Source organism: Loxodonta africana, chromosome 3 (assembly GCF_030014295.1).
Source record: "Loxodonta africana isolate mLoxAfr1 chromosome 3, mLoxAfr1.hap2, whole genome shotgun sequence".
NCBI lineage: Eukaryota > Metazoa > Chordata > Mammalia > Proboscidea > Elephantidae > Loxodonta > Loxodonta africana.
Window position 1 is genome coordinate 164575606 of NC_087344.1, and position 22078 is coordinate 164597683.

A 22078-nucleotide genomic window follows, 5' to 3' on the forward strand; every position below is an offset into this window, starting at 1 on the left:
AACAAAATATTTGGTGAAGTGTGACTAAGACGGTTGTCCCGCTTATTGCACTCTTGAAATTCTCCAAAAGTACAAGGATTAAAATATTTAATCAACCCTCTTACTCAGAACTAAAATTTTTTGCAAGTTTAAGAAACAATCTTGAAAAATTTCATATACCATCATGGCAACAAATACAATAATCTACCATTTGAATTTACACCCTGAACAAAACTCTGCTGATGTATATACTTCCCTTGCTTTATAATAACTTCTGTATTATCTCTAGTCACATATTTTTTCATATTGTTTATTTGTGCCTTCTCTTTCTTTTGGTCAATCTTACCAAGTTCACATATAAATTTATTAGTGTTTTTTTCAGAATCAACTTCAGCTTTGTTGATCCTTCATTGTAGGTCTTTGTGTTTCTTTAATTTCTGCTTTTATGTCTATTATTTCCTTCCCTTCTTTGATTTACTCTGTTCTATTTCTAACTTAAATTGTATACCTGAGTCATTAATTCTTAGACTTTCTTCTTTTCCAATTAGTATCTTAGACTCTCCATCAGGGATCACCTCTACCTAAGGCACATATTTTGGAATTTTTGAACCAACTGATGTTCAATTGGTGATAAAATTTCCCAGTTTTTATTTATCTGAACTCTGCCTTTATATTACCTTCAATCTTTAAAGATATTTTAGCTAGGTTTAATAGTTATTCACCCTTAGCACAATGAAGTTACTATTCCATTGTCTTTTAGCTTTCATTTTTGCTTTAAATAAGTATGCTGTTAGTCTAACTGTAGAACTTTTGAAAGTAATCAGTCCTCTCTCTGGCTATTCTTAAGATCTGTGGTTCATCTCTGATTGCCTGAAAATTTAACTATGACATATCTAGGTTTAGATTTCTATTTATCCTGTTTAGGATTTATCTGACTTCTTGAATTTGTGTCTTTCTGCAGTTTTGAAAATCCTCAATTGTAATCTTCTCAAACAGTATCACTACTTGGTTTTACTTCACCTCTGGAATTCTGCTTAGACAACTGTTAGACCATCTGACACTCTTTTGGCATTAGTTAGGAGATAGGCTAGGCCATTATAATAAGAGGCCTTAGAGTGGCTTAAACAAAATTCAAGTTTTTCCCCTACCCTTTAAACAAATAGTCTGAATAGGTAGTCCAGGGTTGGTTCAGCAGCTTTTCAGTTTCAGAGAGGCAACCTCTTATATCTTGCTGCGCTGTCATCTTAGAGTAGTGCCCTTTTCCACATAGCTAGAAATAGCTCACTACCATGTCCACATTCCAGTCCATGGGGAGGAAGAAAAAGGTAAGAAAGGGCATACCCCTTTCCTCTTATGGGCATGATCTGAAAGTTGCACACATAATTTCCAGTTGCCTTCCAAATTGTTAAATTCTAGTCACATTGTCAAATTCATTATTGGGAAGGCAGTGAAATGGAAGCTTCAGCTGGAGAGCAAAGCATCCAACTAATACATTAGTTAGAAGAAGAAAGAAAGGTATCAGGGAAAACTAGCAATCTCTGCCACAATTTTCCAAATTTCTTTTCTTCTCTTACATATTTTCTACCCTCTCTATTTCGGTTAATTTATTTTTCAGGTCATCCTTCAGCTCACCAATTCCCTGAGTCTAATGTACTCTTAAACCTGTCCATTGTATTTTATAATTTTCATTTCTTGAATTCCCCCTCCCCACCAAAGCTATTGGTAATTTTTTATAGTCTCATTTTCTTTCTCATAAGCAGAATAGTGAAATGGTTAAAAGCATGAATTTAGTATACATGCTGCCTGGCTAGAATCCTAGCTCCAGGTCAAGTTACTTAATCATTCTGTGCTTCAGTTCCTTCACCTGTGAAAGGAGATAATAACAGTCTCTACTTTACAGAGCTGCTGTGAAGATTAACTGAATTAATGTGTATAAAGTACTCAGAACAGTGCAAGGTTCATATGAAGTACTAAAAATGCTAGCTATCATAATCTCATCATTATATTTTAAACCCTTTATTTTTATCCTAGAGAAATGAGAGCCTTCACACAAATAGATATAGGCATACCCATGTTCACTGCAGCACTGCTCACAATAGCAAAAAGATGGAAATAACCTAGGTACCCATCAACAGATGAATGGATAAACAAATTATGGTATATTTACACAATGAAATACTATGCAATGATAAAGAACAACAACGAATCCGTGAAACATCTCATAACATGGATGAATCTGGAAGGCATTATGCTGAGTGAAATCAGTCAGTCACAAAAGGACAAATATTATATGAGACCACTATTATAAGTACTCAAGAAAAGGTTTAAACACAGGAGAAAATATTCTTTGATGGTTATGAGGGTGGGAGGGGGTACTCACTAACTAGAAAGTAGATTAGAATTATCTTAGGTGAAGGGAAGGACAACACACAACTGGACTAAACCAAGAGTTCAGAAGTTTCCTGAATACAACCAAACACTTCGAGGGACAGAATAACAGGGACAGAGGTCCGAAGACCACAGTTTCAGAGGACATCTAGGTCAACTGGCATAACAAAGTTTATTAAGAAAATGTTCTGCATCCCACTTTGGTGAGTGGCATCTGGGGGCTTAAGAGCTGGCAAGCGGCCATCTAAGATGCATAATTGGTCCCAACATACCTGGAGCAAAGGAGAATGAAGAATTCCAAAGACACAAGGAAAATACGAGACCAAGAGACAGAAAGGGCCACATAAACCAGAGACTCTACAAGCCTGAGACCAGAGCTAGCTTCTCATTTTGTTTTGTTCTGACATGCCCAAATGGGTTACTTGAGTGAGCTAGCTTATTTTTGCCTTTGGGGTTCTGACATCTGTCATCAGATGGCCAGAGCTGTTATCAGGTATATGAGCTTTATGAGTCCATTCACTTTTCTTGTGTGGATTCAGCTCAGGGTCCAGGTAGCTGTTCATCAAGTGTGTGGTACAGGCTCTGTCCTACAGTCTTAGAGGGCAGAGGTGTTTGGTGTAGGTACCAGTATCTGGTTGCAGCAGGGGGTCATGCTCTGAACAAGACAGGGGGCTGAGAACCATCCCGAGTATCTCCAAGGAAAATGCATCCCTTTTCCCTAGAGCGAGCAGGTGGGTAGGTTCTACAGACCGACCATGGGCACCCAATGCTTTTGGTTTTAAGGACTGGAAAGTATCAGTTATCCCTGGACCCCTGTCGTGGGGGCTGGGTGACCTGGAGCCACCAGTGCTTAGGCCCCTGATGTGGGTAGGTTGAGGACCCTGTTTAATAGGCAAAGCCGGGTCAAATATCAAACACCCACCTCTCCACCACACAGCTTAAACAGTCGCAGTCTGCCAGCAAGGGCCTAATCTCCTGGAATAGGACCACACAGGTCCATGCAGGGGGAAAGGTATTCAAAGTCCACAGACTGTTTATGCCTGGACAGGAGCTGCTTCTGTCCTGAGCTCCCCTGGTTAGTGGAGCTGGCAAATTATCTTTTCCCCCTGTTGTGAATTTATTCCTTCTCCAACTCCAGGAGCATGGTTCAGGGCGCTCAAATGGGCCTACCTCAGGCCCAGGGAAATCAGCAGCCACCGAAGCTGGCTTGGGTGGGGGGGAGCACAGTGAAACATACTCAAGTACTTAGCTTTTCCTGAGAGAGCCGTTCTTCTCTGGTTCCAGAGGTGTGAGTAGGTTGTGTGGCTGGCTGCTTTCCCCTGAGAAAAGTGTAGCCTAACACTAGTACCAGCCTGCCACAGCCACTTCTGGGAATGGTGCCTGAGGGAACTCAGCGATTCAGGTCCGGCAACTCCTCTCCACTTCTGAAGGGTTTCACTCTCCCCCTGCCACTTAGTTCAATTTCTAACTTTGCCTTTGATGTTCAGGGTTCCTAGCTTGTCATAAATATAATCATTTCACTTGATTTTTGGGGTCTTTGTTGTAAGAGGGATCGCCAGAAGCATCTGGCTATTCTGCCATCTTGGCCCTGCCTCCTGGAGGTCACCAAGTTTTTGAAATCTTCATTCTTTGAAAACTGCTTCGCTTCTTATATCCAGCAGAAATTCTGTGATCTTTTCTTACAGGGAGAGTAAAAGCATGTGGCCAATAGTAGCTAAATTTTATATTGCATTTTGTAATTCACAAAGCTTTTTCTTTTGTATTTTTCTAGTTAATCAAAACCAAAACTGTTTACCATTAATCCCATTGTAAAGATGAGAAAATCACATAAGGTTTAACTAGGGTGACTTAGGCACAAAGTAGCTGGGAGGGTATATTTAAACTCCTATCTCCTGATTTTTAATGTTATTCTCTTTTAAATGTATTATGCTTTGTTATGTATCATCAGCAACAATAATAGCAAACATTTATTGAGGGTTTACCACATGCCAGGCACTGATGCAAGAAATCCTCAAAATAAGCTCATGAGGTAGGTACTAGTAATTTGCCCAAGGTTGCATATCTATGAAGAGAAGCCAGGATTCAAACTCATGCAGCCTAGTTCCAGAGTCCACACACTATAGGCAACATGCTAACTTGCCCTACTCATTATTCATATAGGTATATACGGACTTGTATATGCACAGAATACCCTTTGGAAGGAAACTGATGACCATAGCTGCTCCTGGGGAAGGAAACTGATTAAGTTCCCATTTACATTTTAAAAAGATCTCTGGCTGTTATGTAGTGAAAGGAAGGAGGAGGTCAAGGGAAGAGACAGGGAGAACAGTCTGAAGACAACTGAAAAAACCCAAGAGGAGGATGATGGTAGCATGGACCAAAGTAGTAGCAGTGGACTGGTAAGGATTAGCTTTCAGATATACTTTTTTTTTTTTTTAATTATTATTGTGCTTTAAGTGAAAGTTTACAAATTAAGTCAGTCTCTCATACAAAAACTTACATACACCTTGCTATACACTCCTAGTTGCTTTCCATCTGGCCAGCTTCTAACACCCTCTGCCCCCTCATCTCTCCAGACAGGAGGTGCCCACATAGTCTCATGTGTCTACTTGATCCAGGAAGCACACTCTTCACCAGTATCATTTTCTATCCCACAGTCCAGTCTAATCCCTGTCTGAAAAGTTGGCTTTGGGAATGGTTCCTGTCTTGGGCTAACAGAAGGTCTGGGGAACATGACCTCCGAGGTCCTTCTAGTTTCAGTCAGATCATTAAGTCTGTCTTTTTACAAGAATTTGAGGTCTGCATCTTACTGCTCTCCTGTTTCCTCAGGGGTTCTCTGTTGTGTTCCCTGTCAGGGCACTCATCGGTTGTAGCCGGGCACCATCTAGTTCTTCTGGTCTCAGGCTGATGCAGTCTCTGGTTTATGTGGCCCTTTCTGTCTCTTAGGCTCATAATTACCTTGTGTCTTTGGTGTTCTTCATTCTCCTTTGCTCCAGGTGGGTTGAGACCAATTGATGCATCTTAGATGGCCACTTGCTAGCGTTTAAGACCCCAGACACCACTCTCCAAAGTAGGATGCAGAATATTTTCTTAATAGATTTTATTATGCCAATTGACTTAGATGTTCCGTGAAACCATGGTCCCTAAACCCCCATCCCTGCTATGCTGGCCTTCGAAGCATTCAGTTTATTCAGGAAACTTCTTTGCTTTTGGTTTAGTTCAGTTGTACTGACCTCTCCTGTATTGTGTGTTGTCTTTCCCTTCACCTAAAATAGTTCTTATCTACAATCTAATTAGTGAAAACCCCTCTCCCTCCCTCCCTCCCTTCCCACTCTCATAACCATCAAAAAATATTTTCTTCTCTGTTTCAGATATACTTTGAAGACAGCGCCCAAAGGAGAGTGAGTTGGGAGAAAAAAAGACTGTTAAAAAATAAACAGTGTCAGTGAGTTGTGAGACAACTTCAACTGGCCTAATATATAAAGAACTGGAGTTCCTGAAGAAGAAAACAAAAAAATTTTTTTTTTAGTTTCAATAGTCCCCCAACTTTGATGAAAACTGTAAACCTATAGATAGATCCAAGAAACTCAACAAACCCCAAGCACAGGAAAAGGGGTGGAGGGACCCAACAAGGCACATCATAATCATATTGCTGAAAACCAGCATCAGAGAAAAATCTTAAAAGCAGTCAGAAAAAAGAAAGAGAGATTACGTACAAAGGAACAAAGATAAGAATGAGAGCAAACTTGTCATAAGAAAACAATGAATGCCAGAAGAAATTACAGCAACACCTTTAAAGTAGTGAGAAAAAAACAGTCCATATAAAATTCTATACCCATAGAAAATACCTTTCAAAAATCAGAGGCAAAATAAAGGCTTTTAAAGACATACAAATGCTGAAAAAAATTTATCACCAGCAGACCTGCATTACAAGAAGTGTTAATAGAAGTCCTTCAAGCAAAAGAAAAACGGTAGTAGATGCAACTCTAGATCTAAATAGAGTACCAAAAATGGAAATATGTGGATAAATATATTTTTTTAATTATTTAAATGTCTTTGAAAAATACTGACTGCTTAAGGAAAACAAAGTAAAGTCTTGTGGGATTTATAACGACAATAGCACAAAGGCAGAGAGGAGAGAAATGGAAATATACTGTTCTTACGTTACACGTGAAAAGGTATATTATCGCATGAAGGCAGACAGTGATGAGTTAAATATGTGTATTATAAACCCTAAAGCAACCACTTAAAAACCAAAACAAAATATTACAGCTAAGTAAATTAACAGAGAAAATAAAAATGGAGTTACAGAAAAGACTCAATCCCCAAAAAGGGCAGAAGGGGGGTGGGTGGTTGCGAAGCGGAAACCAAACGCAGATGGCACAAATGAAAAAGTAACTGCATGATGGCAGATTTAAACCCAACCATACCAATCACATTAAACGTACTTGGTCTGAAAATCCCACATGAAAGGCAGAGATTGTTATACTGGACAAAAAAACAAGGCCTAACTACTACTGTCTATGAGAAACCCACTTTTGATCTGTGTTTTTAAAGCAAAAGGATGGGTAATGGTACATCCTAAGGATAATCAAAAGAAGCTGAAGTGGCCCTATTAACATGTGGAAGCAAAGAATATTATCAACGGTAAAGATGGTCATTTCATAAAGATAAAGGGATCAACTCATCAGGAAAATATAACAACCCTAAACTGTAATGTAATTAATAAGAGAGCTTCAAAATATATGAAGCAAAAACTGACAGAACTGAGAGGAGAAACAGACAATTCAATAATTCAGAGATCACCACACTATATAATTGATTGAACTGTACAGAAAATCAAGACTTATACAACAATATGACAGCACTGGGTTTCTGGGTATGAGCCAACTTGACCTAACTGACATTTATAGGCTACTTTACCCCATGACAGCAAAATACACATCACTTTCAAGTGCACATGGACCATTTATCTGGACAGACCATATTTTGGACTATAAATCTCAATAAATTTAAAAGGATTTAAATTATACAGAGTATGCTTTCTGATCACAACACAGTAGAATTAAATTAGATAGCAATAACAGAAAGATATCAGAAAAATCCTGAAATATTTGGGTACTAAATAATATGCTTTTAAATAATTTATGGTTCAAAAAAAAGAAACCAAAAGGGAAATTAGTATTTCCAACAGATGAAAATGAAAATACAATGTATCAAAAAGCAATGTTTAGAATGCAGTTTATAGGACTATACGTTTATGTTAGAAAAGAAAGGTCTCAGATCAATGACCTAAGCTTCCCCTTAAGAAATAAGAAAAAGAACAAATTAACCTCAAAGGAAGCAAAAAAAAAAAAGGGGGGGGGGCACTAATAATGATCTGAGCAAACACCAATGAAATAAGAGATAGCAAAAGTTAATGAACCCAAAAGTTGGTTTGTATAATAAAGAATCTGGCCTCGGCCCAAGAAGAGGTCTGGCCTTTGTCCCTGGTCCCTGGGAGGTAACCTCTAAACCCTAAGTGTTTCGTGATGGGCCTCTGAGACCATGTGATACCATTCTGACCTCCAGGGAGGGAAGGGGCTGGAGGGTGAATTCAACCACGTAGGCAATGATTAAATCAAGCATATCTATGAAATGAAACCTCAATAAAAACTCTGGACATCAAAGCTCGGGTGACTAAAGAAATAAGAGCCTTCACACGAACAGATATACGCACACCCATGTTCACTGCAGCACTGCTTACAACAGCAAAAAGATGGAAGCAACCAAGGTGCCCATCAACAGATGAATGGATAAATAAATTACGGTATATTCACACAATGGAATACTATGCAACAATGACGAACAACGATGAATCTGTGAAACATTTCATAACATGGAGGAATCCGGAAGGCATTATGCTGAGTGAAATTAGTCAACTGCAAAAGGACAAATATTGTATGAGACCACTATTATAAGAACTCTAGATAAAGTTTAAACACAGAAGAAAATATTATTTGATAGTTACGAGGGCAGGGAGGGAGGGAAAGGGATATTCACTAGACAGTAGGCAAAAATTTTGTTCAGGTGAAGGGAAGGGCAACAAATAACACAGAGATAGTCAATACAATGGGACTAAACCAAAAGCAAAGAAGTTTCCTGAATATAACCAAGCGCTTCGAAGGCCAGAGTAGCATGGACTGGGGTCTGGGAACCATGGTTTCAGGGGACATCTAGGTCAAATGGCATAACAAAACATATTAAGAAAATGTTCCACATTCCACTTTGATGAGAGGCATCTGGGGTCTTAAACACTAGCAAGCGGCCATCTAAGATGCACAAATTGGTCTCAATCCACCTGGCACAAAGGAGAATAAAGACCACCAAAGACACAAGGTAAATATGAGCCCAAGAGACAGAAAGGGCCACATAAACCAGAGGCTCCATCTGCCTCAGACTGGAAAACTAGATGGTGCCTAGGTACCACCGATCACTGCCCTAACAGGGAACACAACAGAGAATCCCAGATGCAGCAGGAGATCAGTGGGATGCACGTCTTAAATTCTCATAAAAAGACCAGGCTTAATGGTCTAAGACTAGAGGAACCACAACAGTCACGGTCCCCGGACCCTTTGGTAGCCCAAGATTGGAACCATCCCCAAGACCAACTCTACAGTAAGGGATTGTCTTGGACTATAGGATGGACAACAATGCTGGTGAGGAGTGGACTTCGTGGCTCAAGTAGACACATGAGACTATGTGAGGGGCTCTTGGCTGCCGGCGAGATGAGAAGGCAGAGGGGGACAGGAGTTGGGTTGAATGGACACGGGGAATACAGGGTGGAGAGGAGAAACAAGCGTCTCATTAAGGGGAGAGCAGCTGGGAGTGCAGAACAGGGTGTGTATGGCTCTTTGTATGAGAGTCGACTCGGTTTGTAAACTTTCACCTAAAGCACAACAACAAAAAAAAAAGCTCAGGCGAGCCTTCCTAGTTGGCAGTACTCTAAGTACTGTCACACATCGATACTGGCATGGCAATGTGTCCCTGAGGATGACAGGACCTTCATATCTGGGACTCTCCCAGATTTCGCCCTATCTGTATCTTTTTGCTGTAATAAAACTGTAACCGTAAGTATAGTGTGTTCCTGAGTTCTGAGTCATTCTAGTGAATTATCGAACCTGAGAAAGGTCATGGGAACCCCCAAACTTGTAGCTAACTAGTCCAAAGTGAGGGTGACTCTTGGGATCCCTGACCTGTGGCGGGCATCTGAAGTGAGGGAACACTTGTGGAGACTGCTCTAACTGTGTAGTCTGCCTACTCATTGTATGGTTCTTTGGGAAGATCACTGCAACTGAAAAATCTTTAGCCATACTAATCGTTAAAAATTGAGAAGATACAAATCACCAGCATCAGGAATAGAGGTGATATTACTACAGATTTTAGAATTATTAAAAGGATTAACAAAAGAATATTATGAGCAACCTTATGCTAATAAGTTTGACAATTCAGATGAAATGGAAATATTCCTTGAAAGAAACAAATGGCCAAAGCCAAAGAAACTACAGTAGAAAACTTTTTCACAAAGAAAACTTCACTCGTGAATGCTACCAAACATTTAAGGAAGAAATAATACAATTATAAACAAACCCTTACAGAAAATTAGAAGGATCATTTGCCAATTCATTCTACGAGGCTGGTGTTACCCCGATTCTAAAACCAGACATTATTTAAAAAAAGAAAATTATAGTACAATATGCCTCATGAACATAGATGCAAAAATTCTAAACAAAACTTAAGCACATCAAATCCAACAACATATAAAAAGTACAATACATCACGACCAAGAGAGCATCATCCCAAGAACGCAAGGTGGGTTTTAACATTAAAAAAAAAAAAAAAAAATCAATCAATGTAATTGACCATATTAACCTAAAAAATTATGCATAGAGGAGCCAGCAAAGGAGAGCAAGAAGGAGTAACCAGTGAGGTAAGGGGAACATCACACATGTGGTTTCTTGGAATCCAGAGAAGAAAATATTTCAAAGAAGAAGTAATGAACTGTCAAATGCTGCTGACAACTCAAGTAAAATGACGACTGACAACTGACCACTGGATGTCACTGGAGACTTGTTGAACTATTTTAGTGGACTGACCTAGGGACAAAATCCTGATTGAATTCAGTCACGACTGGGAGGTGAGAAACTGGAGCTAGCATTATAGACAGTTTATTGAGGAGTTTTTGCTTAAAGAAGGAATAGAGAAATAGGATGGTAGCTACCAGAAGGGAAGGGGGATTTAAGTTCAAGAGCTGTTTATTTTATTGCTACAGTAGGTAGAAGCCCAGTAAATTAAACACTTAAGAGCTATTCAGTAAATATTTGTCCAGAATGAACTATTCTCAAGACTTGGTCTACTGCTTGACACTAGCGGTTACAGTGTCACAATTTTGAATCTTGCTTTTTAATTCTCTGAATGTTATCTCATTTTCTTTATCCCAAGTCATTAAAGTTTTGCACAAAACTCTTTGATAATACTACAATGAATGTACAATAACTTAGCTATCCTTTCCACTGGATATTTCCAAATGTTCTCCATTATTACAGATATCACTTCAATGAATTTTTGCACAAAAATTCTTATCCATAGTTATTATTTTTTCTTTGGGTTACATTCTCAGATGGGACATTACTAGATCCAAGGTTAAGAACTTTCCTAAGGTTCTTCATACAGATTAACAGTTTTACTAACTTACATTCCCATCAGGAATATGTGGGCCCCATTTCACCACAACCCTGGCAACAGAGTTTCAATTTAAATATTCTTATTTTGTTAATTGTATCATCAAAAATTTATTATCCTACTTTAAGTTCATTTGATTAACAGTGAGGTTAAATTATTTTTCAAGCATCCGTCAGTCTTTTTTCTTCTGTGAACTGCTTATTTTTTTTTTCTTCCTTGTCCTTTGCGGGGGGGACTGTTTTCCTTACCAGCATTTTCTATCTATTTATTAAAGATAACCACCCTTTTGACTGATTATTGCAAGATTTTCTGCCAGGTGTTGTTTTGCTTTTAGTTGTTTATTTTATCATACTCAAGTTTAATTTTTGTTAAAATCAAATTTATGCTTTCCTTTGTCATTTTCCCTTTATTTTTTAAGAAAATATTTTATTTGTTTTGTGATTTCTTTTTTGACTCATGGGTTATTTGTAAACGTACAATTTCTAAACACTTAGTGATTTTGATTTCTACCTTAATTGTACCATGATCCAAAAACATACTCTGTGTGACTCAATACCTTTAAATTTAATTGAACCTGACATACAATTCAAAAGAAGGTATATTCCGCAGCTGTTGGTAATAGCTAACCAGTCAATTTGTTACTCATTTCAAAAATTTCTGCTTATCCCATGAGTCACTAAGAAAAAATGTGACCATTTCCTACTATCACCGTGAATTTGTGTTTTTCTGCTTTTAGCTGTCAGTTCTGCTTCATGCATTTGCCTTTAGATTTTAGTTGCAAAAGTAATTTAGAATGGTTACATCTTCCTGATTGGTTTATCCTTTTATTAGAGTCAAATGTCCCTTTTTATCTCTGGCTCGCTTCACTTTTCTGTTTATAATTTTGGTTTATAGCTGCTAAGGATTAGGTATCAAGGGATTAAAAGCAAAAGGCTGTTGTAGTTTAGCAATGAAAATTCTGTTGTAAGGAGGTTGGGAAATCTTTTGTGCTATTAATATCTGGTCTATTGTCTGGTCTCCATTTAAATGAAGGATTGGAAGGTTAATACATTCATACTCAATAAGTATATAACAAAATCTAGTATAGACATTAGATAAATTAGCAAATAGAACTTGGATTCAGAACATCTGTATTTCAAGTGCTGGCTCTGCCACTGGGTGGCTTTGGACCTTTTGTTAGTTTTCAGTTGCTGTCAAGTCAGTTCTGACTCAGTGACCCCTTGCGTGCAGAGTAAAACAGCTCCATAGGGTTTTCAAGGCTGTGACCTTTCGGAAGCAGCTCACCAGAACTGTCTTCAGAGGTGCCTCTGGGCGAATTTGGAACCTACAATCTTCCAGTAGTCAAGTGCTTAACTGTTTGTGCCACCCAGGGATCTTTTGAACCTGTTAACCTCACTCACTTCTCATGATCTGTAAGTAACCACTAATAACAGTATAGATTTACTGACTTACTACGTGCCAAGCACAATTCTAAAAATTTTACTTTAGTCAACTTATTTAATACAACTCTAAGGTATTATTATAGCCATGACTTTATACAAGAGAATGCTTATGACTGACAGAGATTAAATAACAAAACTCACAATTAGTAAACTGCAGAACCAGGATTTTAACCTAGGGTTTTTGACAGTATCCCCATCCTGGTTCCTAACCACTCTATTATGTGGTCTCTTTCATTTTAAAAATGGGCTAATACCATCTATCTATCTCATAGGTGTGGTGAAATGATGTAAGCATAAAAGAAGTTTAAGAAGTGTTAAGTGGCAAATATAAGGAGCAGTATTATTAAGGATATTTGTTTTAAATAACAGTATAAAACCAGATAAGACACTTTGTATGACCTGAAATAAGTTAAAAACAGATGGCAGCAAATTCTTTGAAGTACATGCTGTGAACTAAAATCCTTATAGTAACCTGTTAAAAGTACCATGGCAGACAGCCCTTAGGCTCTTACTCAAGGACCCTTGTCTCAGGGTAGAAGAATGCACAATTTCTTCAATGAAAATGACAAGGCAAAGCATAACCCTTAGGATTACCACAAGGCCAAATCAGTTAACGTGCCAATTTACTAGGCCCGTGAAAACAAAAGACTCATCTTGTCTTCTTTCTGCTTGCCATATTTCTTTCTCTTCTGTCAAACACCAATGCCTTGGTTTATATTCCTTCCTAAGATCTGTAATGCCATACCCAATTCCTCTTTTCCTATCCAAATCTTCCATGCCCCTTAAGGTCCATTTCAAGCCCTGACTTTGAAGTCCATTAACTCAAGCCTATATTCTCCTCTTCTTTATCTGCCCTTAAACAGTTTGAATTACCTCTTTGTTTGGAGTCCCTGGATGGTGCAAATGGTTAACAGGCTCAGCTGCTAATTTTAAGTTTGGAGTTCACCTACAGGCACCCAGAAGAAAGGCCTGGTGATCCACTTCCAAAGAATCAGCCACTGAAAACCCCACGGAGCCTGAATCCGCCACTGAAAACCACATGGAGCCTAGTTCTACTCTGACACACAAGGGATTGTCCTAAGTTTGAATTAACTCAACAGCAACTGGCTTGTGTCTTTCATACTACTTAATATCTGGTTACATTTTTTTGTTGTTGAGATATAATTCACATACCATAAAATTTACTATTTTTAATGGCATATACATTTAAATGGTACACAACCACCATCACTATCTAATTTCAGAACAGTTTTATCAGCCTAAAAAGAAACCTCACAGCCATTAGCACTCTCCATACCCCTCTCTCCTCCTGGTCCCTGGCAACCACTAATCTACTTGCTGTCTCTGTGGATTTGCCAGGGAGCCTTGGTGGCCCAATGGTTAAGCACTTGGCTGCTAAATGAAAGGCTGGCAATTTGAACCCACTGAATGGTTTCTTGGAAGAAAGATGATCTGCTTCTGTGAAGACTGCTGTTGTTAGGTACTGTTGAGTCAGGCCCAGATTCACAGCGGCCCTACAGGACAGAGTAGAGCTGCCCCATGTGGCTTCCTGGGCTGTAATCTTTATGGGAGTAGATCACCGGGTCTTTTCTCCCTTTTCTATAAAGGGCCAGATAATAAATATTTTATTACACTTTGTGGGCTACACATGGACTATGCCGCATGTTCTTTTTTGTTTTGTTTTTTAAACAACACTGGTGAGTTAGAACTGCCAACCTTTCATGAAAACCCTATGGGCAGTTCTACTCCGTCTCCAGGGGTCGCTATTAGTCAGAATCACCTTGACAGCACCCAACAACAACACAGGTTTGCCTATTCTGGATATTTCATATACATGGAACCATACAAGATGTGGCCTCTTGTGCCTGGCTTCAATCATCATCATGTTTTCAAGGTTCATTCCCCTGTTAGCATGTATCAGTACTCTGTTCCTTTTTATAGACAAATAATACCCTATTATATAGATGTACCACATTTGTTTATCCATTTAAAAGTTGATGAACGCTTTGGTTTTTTCTACTTTTGGACTATCGTCAATAATGCTGTTATGAACATGCATGTACAAGTTTTTATGTGAACATGTTTTCAATTCTCTTGGGTACATGTCTAGGAGTGAAAGTGCTAAGTCACATGGTAATTCTGAAGGGCAGTGGCGGTTCAGTGGTCGAATCCTCACCTTCCATAAGGGAGACCTGGTTTGATTTCTAGCCAATGCACCTCAAACGCAGCTAACACCCCTATGTCCGTGGAATCTTGTGTGTTGCTATGATGTGGAACAGGTTTCAGTGGCACTTCTAGACTAAGACAGACTAGGAAGAATGGCCTGGCAATCTAGTTCTGAAAATCGCCCAGTGAAAACCCTATGGATCACAATGGTCTAATTCTGTCGTGCAGTCGGCAGCCAATCTGATGGCAACTAACAACATGGTAACTCTTATGTTTAACCTTTTGAGGAGTTGTAAAACAGTTTTCCACAGTGGCTGCCTCATTTTACATTAGCACCAGCAATGTGTGAGGGTTCCAATGTCTCTACATCCTTGCCTCTAATTGTTTTTGTATATATATATATATATATTTTTTTTTTGTAGCCATCCTAGTGGTGTGAAGTGGTATCTCCTTGTGGTTTTGATTTGCATTCCCCTTACTGTCTCTAAAAAAAAAAAAAAAAAAAATTTTCCAGTATTGTCTCTGGTCCCCTATCATCTCTGGTCCCTAGGAGCTGGAATTGACTGGAAGGCAACGGGTTTGGTTTTTGGATTAAGGTCTCTGGTTACATTTTATTTTATGTGATATATATTCCTTTAATTCGAAGTCTGCCTACAAAGGGCCAGATTATAAATATTTTATGCTTTGTGAGCTACACACACACAGTCTATGCCGCATGTTCATTTGTTTTGTTTTTTAAACAACACTTAAAAAAATAAAAGCAATTCTTAGCTTCAGGGCCATACAAACACAGGCCATGGCCTGTAGTTTGGTGACCTCTGCTCTAATTGTTTCGTAATTAGCTTTGCCTTCTCTATCAATGTCAACTTCGTTGGAAGCCAAGTAATGACTAGTTTGTATTCCTTCATAGTGATTTGTACAGGGCCCATGAAAAAAAGAGCAGAGGTACTAAAAAATAATTGAACTGAACTTCTTGTACAAATAATGTCCTCTCAATTTCAATATATATCCCCAAAGGTATTACATAATATAAAGCATATTCTGTAAGCAATATAAAGCAAATGATTACTAAAAGTAAAAAAGTCATTTTTCTTTATATGACTTGCCAGCCTAAAAATATCCTAAGAATTACAGAAATAGTTCCACGATAGCCTTTAAATCAAAATTGAGTCAATTAACTTATTAAAATAATTTTCTAGCATCAAACACATTTTGGAGGACATACTATTAAATCAAATATTTCTAAATCTTAAAGCTACAAATAAGATTAAAATTATAGTAACCTACTCTGGCAAAATTAGGTAGCACTTCCTCTTACTTGATACATAAGAACCAAAAGCCGACTGCCATTGAGTTAACTCTGACTTATAGGGAGCCTACAGGACAGAGCAGAACTGCCTCATAGGATTTCCAAGGAGTGGCTAGAGCATTCGAACTGCTGAACTTTTGGTTAGCAGCCCTAACTCTTCTTTATCACTGCGCCACAAAGGCTCTACTTGATACACAGCCAAAAAAAGCACATACTTCTGACAAATGTGGAAAAGTCAGCAATTTGAACAATTCTGAGTTTTGGTTATTCTGGAAATTATGGTTTCCTAATACAGTAATATAGAAGGAAGTGATTCTACACAGAAGCTCTTTGCTGTAGCGTTAAAGGAAGCAGACCTAACTAGCTATATATCTCTGGGCAAGTCACTGAACTTCAAAGCCCAGGTTTCTTATCTTTAAAAGTAGGACTGATATTATCTATCCTGCTTTTTTTTTTTTTTTTTTTACAGAATTGTGAGGCTCAAAAAAGACAAAGATTTTAAGTCTCTAAAAAGCATTCTACAAATAATATTACTCTTACATATTGTTGGAAGAACTAAAACAAGTAAAAACAAGAGTTCTCTGGGTCTTCATAGTTACAACGAATATCTTCCCTTATAATCCTAATGATATCAATGAAGACTATGGTGATTCTTCTTTAAGACTTTCTAACCCAGGAAAATGGACATCAGCACAAACTTGTCTCACATTCTGAATGGCATAAAGGTCAGCCAAGTGCATGAAAGCATTCAGACCGGTTCTCCAGGTCTTAGGAATCTAAGACAACATTCATTCTTCTACACCTTCAGCTTATTCTACCTAAAAGGAATAATGTATTAAATATTCCTTTACATATTAAACTAAAAAAAAAAAAATTCTAGGAGAACCAAACAGCAACCTCAAAATTCAAGGCAGAATCAGTAGTAAAGTTATGATCACAAACAGCAAAAGAAGGGAGAGTAAAACAACACAAAATCTATGGAATAATGATAATACCTAATATTCTCTGCTGAATACTTCACATGGATCATAACATTTGATTTCTATGACCATAAGCAGGGCCCATTATTATTATCTATATTTTATAGCTAGAGAAACCAAAGCTAAGAAAAGCATCTTACCAAAGGTCAATTTGGAGAGCTGTGATCAGAACCGGCAACAAGACTTGAATGTCCGTACTCTTAACCTAAACTCTATGCTGCCTTCCTTATACACTGGCTAAATTGTCTTTATCAAATTTCATTTTCAAAAGGAATGGAAAACAAAACCAAAAACGGAACACAAGAAAAAGGCAAAATTTCCAGATGGGGGTGCTTCATCTCATTTTCTTTCCACATCCAAAAAGTGAGGAAGTGATACAAAGTAAATGACCGGAAGACCACAGGACAGAATAAGGCAACAGAGGAAGGGTTGGGATAACACTTCCTACATGTACTCACTCTAATAACCATTTCTATCTAAGCTTTTTAAGTTCAAAATGAAGCTTTGTTTCAGTATGTTTATTTGTTCACAGTGGGTGGAATTCTTAACGAAGTCCATTTAGTGACTTTAAGTCTGTAGTCACTATGGTTAAAATTGTATTAGAGCACTTACCACAGAGAGGTACTACATTAAATACCTGAAATAATAATTGTTGGCAGAAATATCACCACCAGGAAATATGTATAATCATCTAGCTCCACCTACTTTCCATCAACATAACCAAATGCCCCCAGCGCCTTTGTCCCTAATTCCCATGTTTATTTATGTACATCAGTGCAAGGTCTGGTACATATTGAGACTGCCTGTTTGCAGAAACCACATCTTAAAAGTTTCCTTGAAAATTCAATTCTGATTAGAGCTTTAAAATACTTTTAACTATGAAAATTACTTTGAGTACTACACTTCTGCTGGGGAAAAAAATTTTTTTTTAATTTTTATTTTTATTGTGCTTTAAGTGAAAGCTTAAAAATCAAGTCAGTCTTTCATACAAAAATTTACATACACCTTGATATGTACTCCTAGTTGCTCTCCCCCCAATCAGACAGCACACTCCTCCTTTCTACCCTGTATTCCCCATGTCCATTGAGCCAGCTTCTGTCCCCCTCTGCCTTCTCATATCCCCTCCAGACAGGAGCTGCCCACATAGTCTCATGTGTCTACTTGCGCCAAGAAGCTCACTCTTCACCAGTATCATTTTCTATCTTATAGTCCAGTCCAACCCCTGTCTGAAGAGTTGGCTTTGGGAATGGTTCCAGTCTTGGGCTAACAGAAGGTCTGGAGACCACGACCTCTGGGGTCCTTCTAGTCTCAGTATGACCCTCAGATCAGTAACATATTTGCTAGTAATAGCATCCAACGCAATTTTTTAAAAGTTATGTCTGAATGAATAATACCTTTCTTTCATCTAATGAACATCCCATAGGAAAAAAATACCAGGGGTCATAAACATGGAAACAAAGATAGTAAAAGCGCACAAAAAAAAAATTTTAATAAAAGAAATAGTTAAATTACAAAAAAAAAAAAAAACCTGGAGGGTATGTGAACAATCCTTAAATGTTCAAAAAGAAATATTCCTATGTTAAACGACAAAATTTCCCAAAACACACTCACACACAAAACACAACTAACCAGAAATTATATCACAGTTGGGCACTTTGTTAAAATATACCTGAAAAACTATATTGATTATAGAGAGATTTCTACGTAGAATTAGTTCTGGATACCTGACACCAACTATTCTCACTGAAGAGTAGAATTCTCAATAGAGAATGGACTGGAAAACTGATAATGTTATCTACAACATTCACACACATTCACATTAATAAGGCCTGTATGAAAGTTTCAGAACAGTACCAGTAAAATTAGTTGCCATGGAGTCAATTCTACTAAAGTAACCTGATGTGTGTCAGAGTAGAACTGTGCTCCACAGGGTTTTCAATGGCTGATTTTTCGGAAGTAGATTGCCAGTTCTTTCTTCTGAGGTGCCTCTGGGTAGACTTGAACATCCTTTTGGTTAAAGGCAAGTGTGTTAACTGTTTGCACCACTCAAGAACTCCATTTGAATAGCACGTACAATGGTGGGCCACATAACGTCCACTCAAGGGAATGTCTGGCTACATATACATCCATGGTCCCATAAAGTTATAACAGAGTTCAGAAATCCCGATCAGAGAATGAGATGTTACCCGGACACAGCAAATGCCAACAGCTTCCCACACCACTAGGTGTATCTCGTGTCTTCTCTATACAAACAGACTGCACTACCAGGCATATAATGGTAGAGTATATATATAACCTATAATACACGTCTTAATGGTCACAGTAAATACGTACGTTACTGGCTCATGTATCTATTGTACTGTGCTTTCCATTGTTATTTTAATGTGAACCGCCGTATTTACAAATAAAAAGTTTACAGTTTAACAGTGTATGCTTCAACTTTTACGCAGCAGCATCCAATCTTGTGTTTGCACAACGTCTGCATCACATAACGTTCTATTTCACAGTACATACCATGGACGTTAAGCGACACGTGACTGCACAGCATATAAAACTGTGAAACCTGAAAAATGCTACAAACAAATGATAAAACTACCAACTCTCACACTGTGCTTTAGTCTAATACTTTTGGACTCAAAAAATTCTCAAGGTTCTCTAAAAATGAGTTACTACAATATTTGTTGTTAGAGTGTAATAAATAATTTAGCAATTAAAAAAATTTCACATTACAGGATTAAGTACTAAGATTATCTGTAAGTGAATACACAACTTGCTCTGAGGCCTGGATATGAACTGAGTCTGTTAAATAGGAAAAGGTATTTATAGCCGGAAAAAAAAAAAAAATCACCTGAACACAAAATACCCCTTAACTATTACTACTAAAAGCCTTGAGATTGAAAGGTCAAAAGGAGATACTACAATTAAATACCTGTGATTAAATTTTATAGACGTTATAATCTTAACATGGATTAGATCTAGAGCCCTGCTTCTAACAATTCCTTTCAGAGGCAAGGAGCAGATAATTAAAATATTAGCTCATATCAATCTATAATGCATACTGAACATGGCACACATTTACTTGAGATCTAGATTAATATAGAAAAAAAAAAAAAACGCATATATATTATAATGGTCCCCAATAGTAGTGCAGTGGTTAAGAGCCACAGCTATTAACCAAAAAGGTCAGCAACTGTCCTACTGGGTTGCTATGAGTCGGAATCAACTCAACAGTAGTGGGTTTGGTTTTGGCTTTTGGAATACCACGAAAACATTTCTTACATTTATCTCTTAAGAATATGAGGCAGTGAGAGATAAAGGAAAACAAAATACCTTACCCAAATTTAAATATAATATTATAATCCCTTTTCTTAAATTATTAGTTTGATTAAATTATTGATTGTCTAGCCTTTGGGTAACAAAAACTGTTGGAAAAAATGAAACATTTTTCTAAAAAGCAAGCTAGTTGTATGTTGAAAACCTGTTCTATTCTGATGAATGTATTCATTTTCTATTCCTTTAGTCTGTATTTGCTGAAACTTATTTACGAATTATATACCAAAGAAATTAAAAAAAAAGAAAGAAAAACTGATGGAGAACCTACAGGTAGAGAGACACATGCTATCTCTTCAAATTAGAATAAAGCACCACTAGCTCCAACTGGCAAGTGCTCCTTACTAACTGGGCAGAGAGATACCTGTGAATAGAAACACACCACAAAAAGTGTGTCAAATTAATGTTCTAAGTGGAAAGACAAAGGAGTGTAAAAAATCTGGTCATTTACTAGGCTTCTGTCAACACTGGGGTGATGGAGAACACCACACACACACACACACACACACACACACACACACACACACACACAATAGGTCAGGTGTTAGAAAAAGAAAATTAATTTCGACAACTATCAATAATTCGTACCGATCAGGAACACTTTTTTATAAGTCATATCTGCGCTGCATAATTCCTTTTGCTCTATTCTTCTGTGTTGATAGTAAGGTATTCTTGTGATGGTAAACCTCCTTTTCCTTCTGTGTCCCCCACCACTCCAGTGTGAACTGCAAACAATCAGGCTATTTAAAAAAAAAAAAAAAAACCCCAATTATTCGATCAAACACAAAAGAGTTGCTACAGAGATATTTTGTAGATGTGGCCAATATCCACCATCAGTTGTCTAAGTAAAGAAGATTATCGTTTATAATGTGGGTGTACCTCATCCAATCAGTTGAAAGGCCTTAAGAGTAAAAACTGAGGTTTTTCCTTGAAGAAATTTTGTCCAGGCTGCAGCATCAGCTCTTTCCAGCCTGCTGGTCTGTGCTACAAATTTCGGATTTGTCAGACTCCACGATACTGTTAAGTCAATTCCTTGGAATAAATCTCTATATACATATTTACTTGTAAATACATAAATTTATATAAAATATTATATATAGTATTTATACTATAATGATTATTTCCAGTGGTTAAAGAATCTCTGGGAGTCCAGGGTGTGATGCGGCAGTCAAGATACGCAAAATATCACCACTGAATATTCCTAATTAAACGCTTACAAGAGACAAGGTTCTGGGTGAACATGTATTTGATGCCATGGAACATTTTGGTCAAACTAATGAGTATAATGAGATTGGCCGGTTGTTCCTAACTGAGCTGGAGAGAGCAGAGAAAGAAAAGCAAGAGCTCAGGGCTTTAAATTCTCAGCTCAAGCAATGCATAAATGACCTGAAAGCTTCTATGATCACTCTGAAATTCTTATCTCTGACAGCTTTGGGGCTGAGATTTCAAAAAATCAAACCCAGAATCTCATCCTGCCTATGGCTAAATTACAACTGAATTCAACTGAATTCCCAAGCTCAAATTGTCTTTTGTTAAAAGTAAGGGCACTGACTGGGAAGAATGGGATCCTAAAAACTAGAATGGGAACATATGGGCAGATCCCAATGAAGCTAGGGACACTGAACCATTAAATTTTGCTGAGTCTTCTTTGCCAGCAGAAGCAACCCTTCCACCCCTGTCTGAGGAAGTTAACTCTGCTTTACCTGGAAGAAACTGCTATGGCCTCCCCTGAGGCAACTGAGTTGCAAGACACTGGTGATTCC

General features: G+C 37.9%; 1 protein-coding gene across 4 annotated transcripts in view; it reads right to left on the reverse strand.

Moving 5' to 3' along the window:
- Window positions 1–22078, reverse strand: part of RAP1A (RAP1A, member of RAS oncogene family) — an 89564-nt gene that overhangs the window by 42253 nt on the left and 25233 nt on the right. The window contains exon 2 of one of the 4 annotated variants that reach the window (XM_023547472.2): window positions 20904–21055. The exons of the other annotated variants lie outside the window; for them this stretch is intronic. The gene's annotated coding sequence lies outside the window, so the exon portion shown is untranslated. The remainder of the gene's footprint in view (window positions 1–20903; window positions 21056–22078) is intronic. 4 annotated transcript variants of the gene reach the window in all.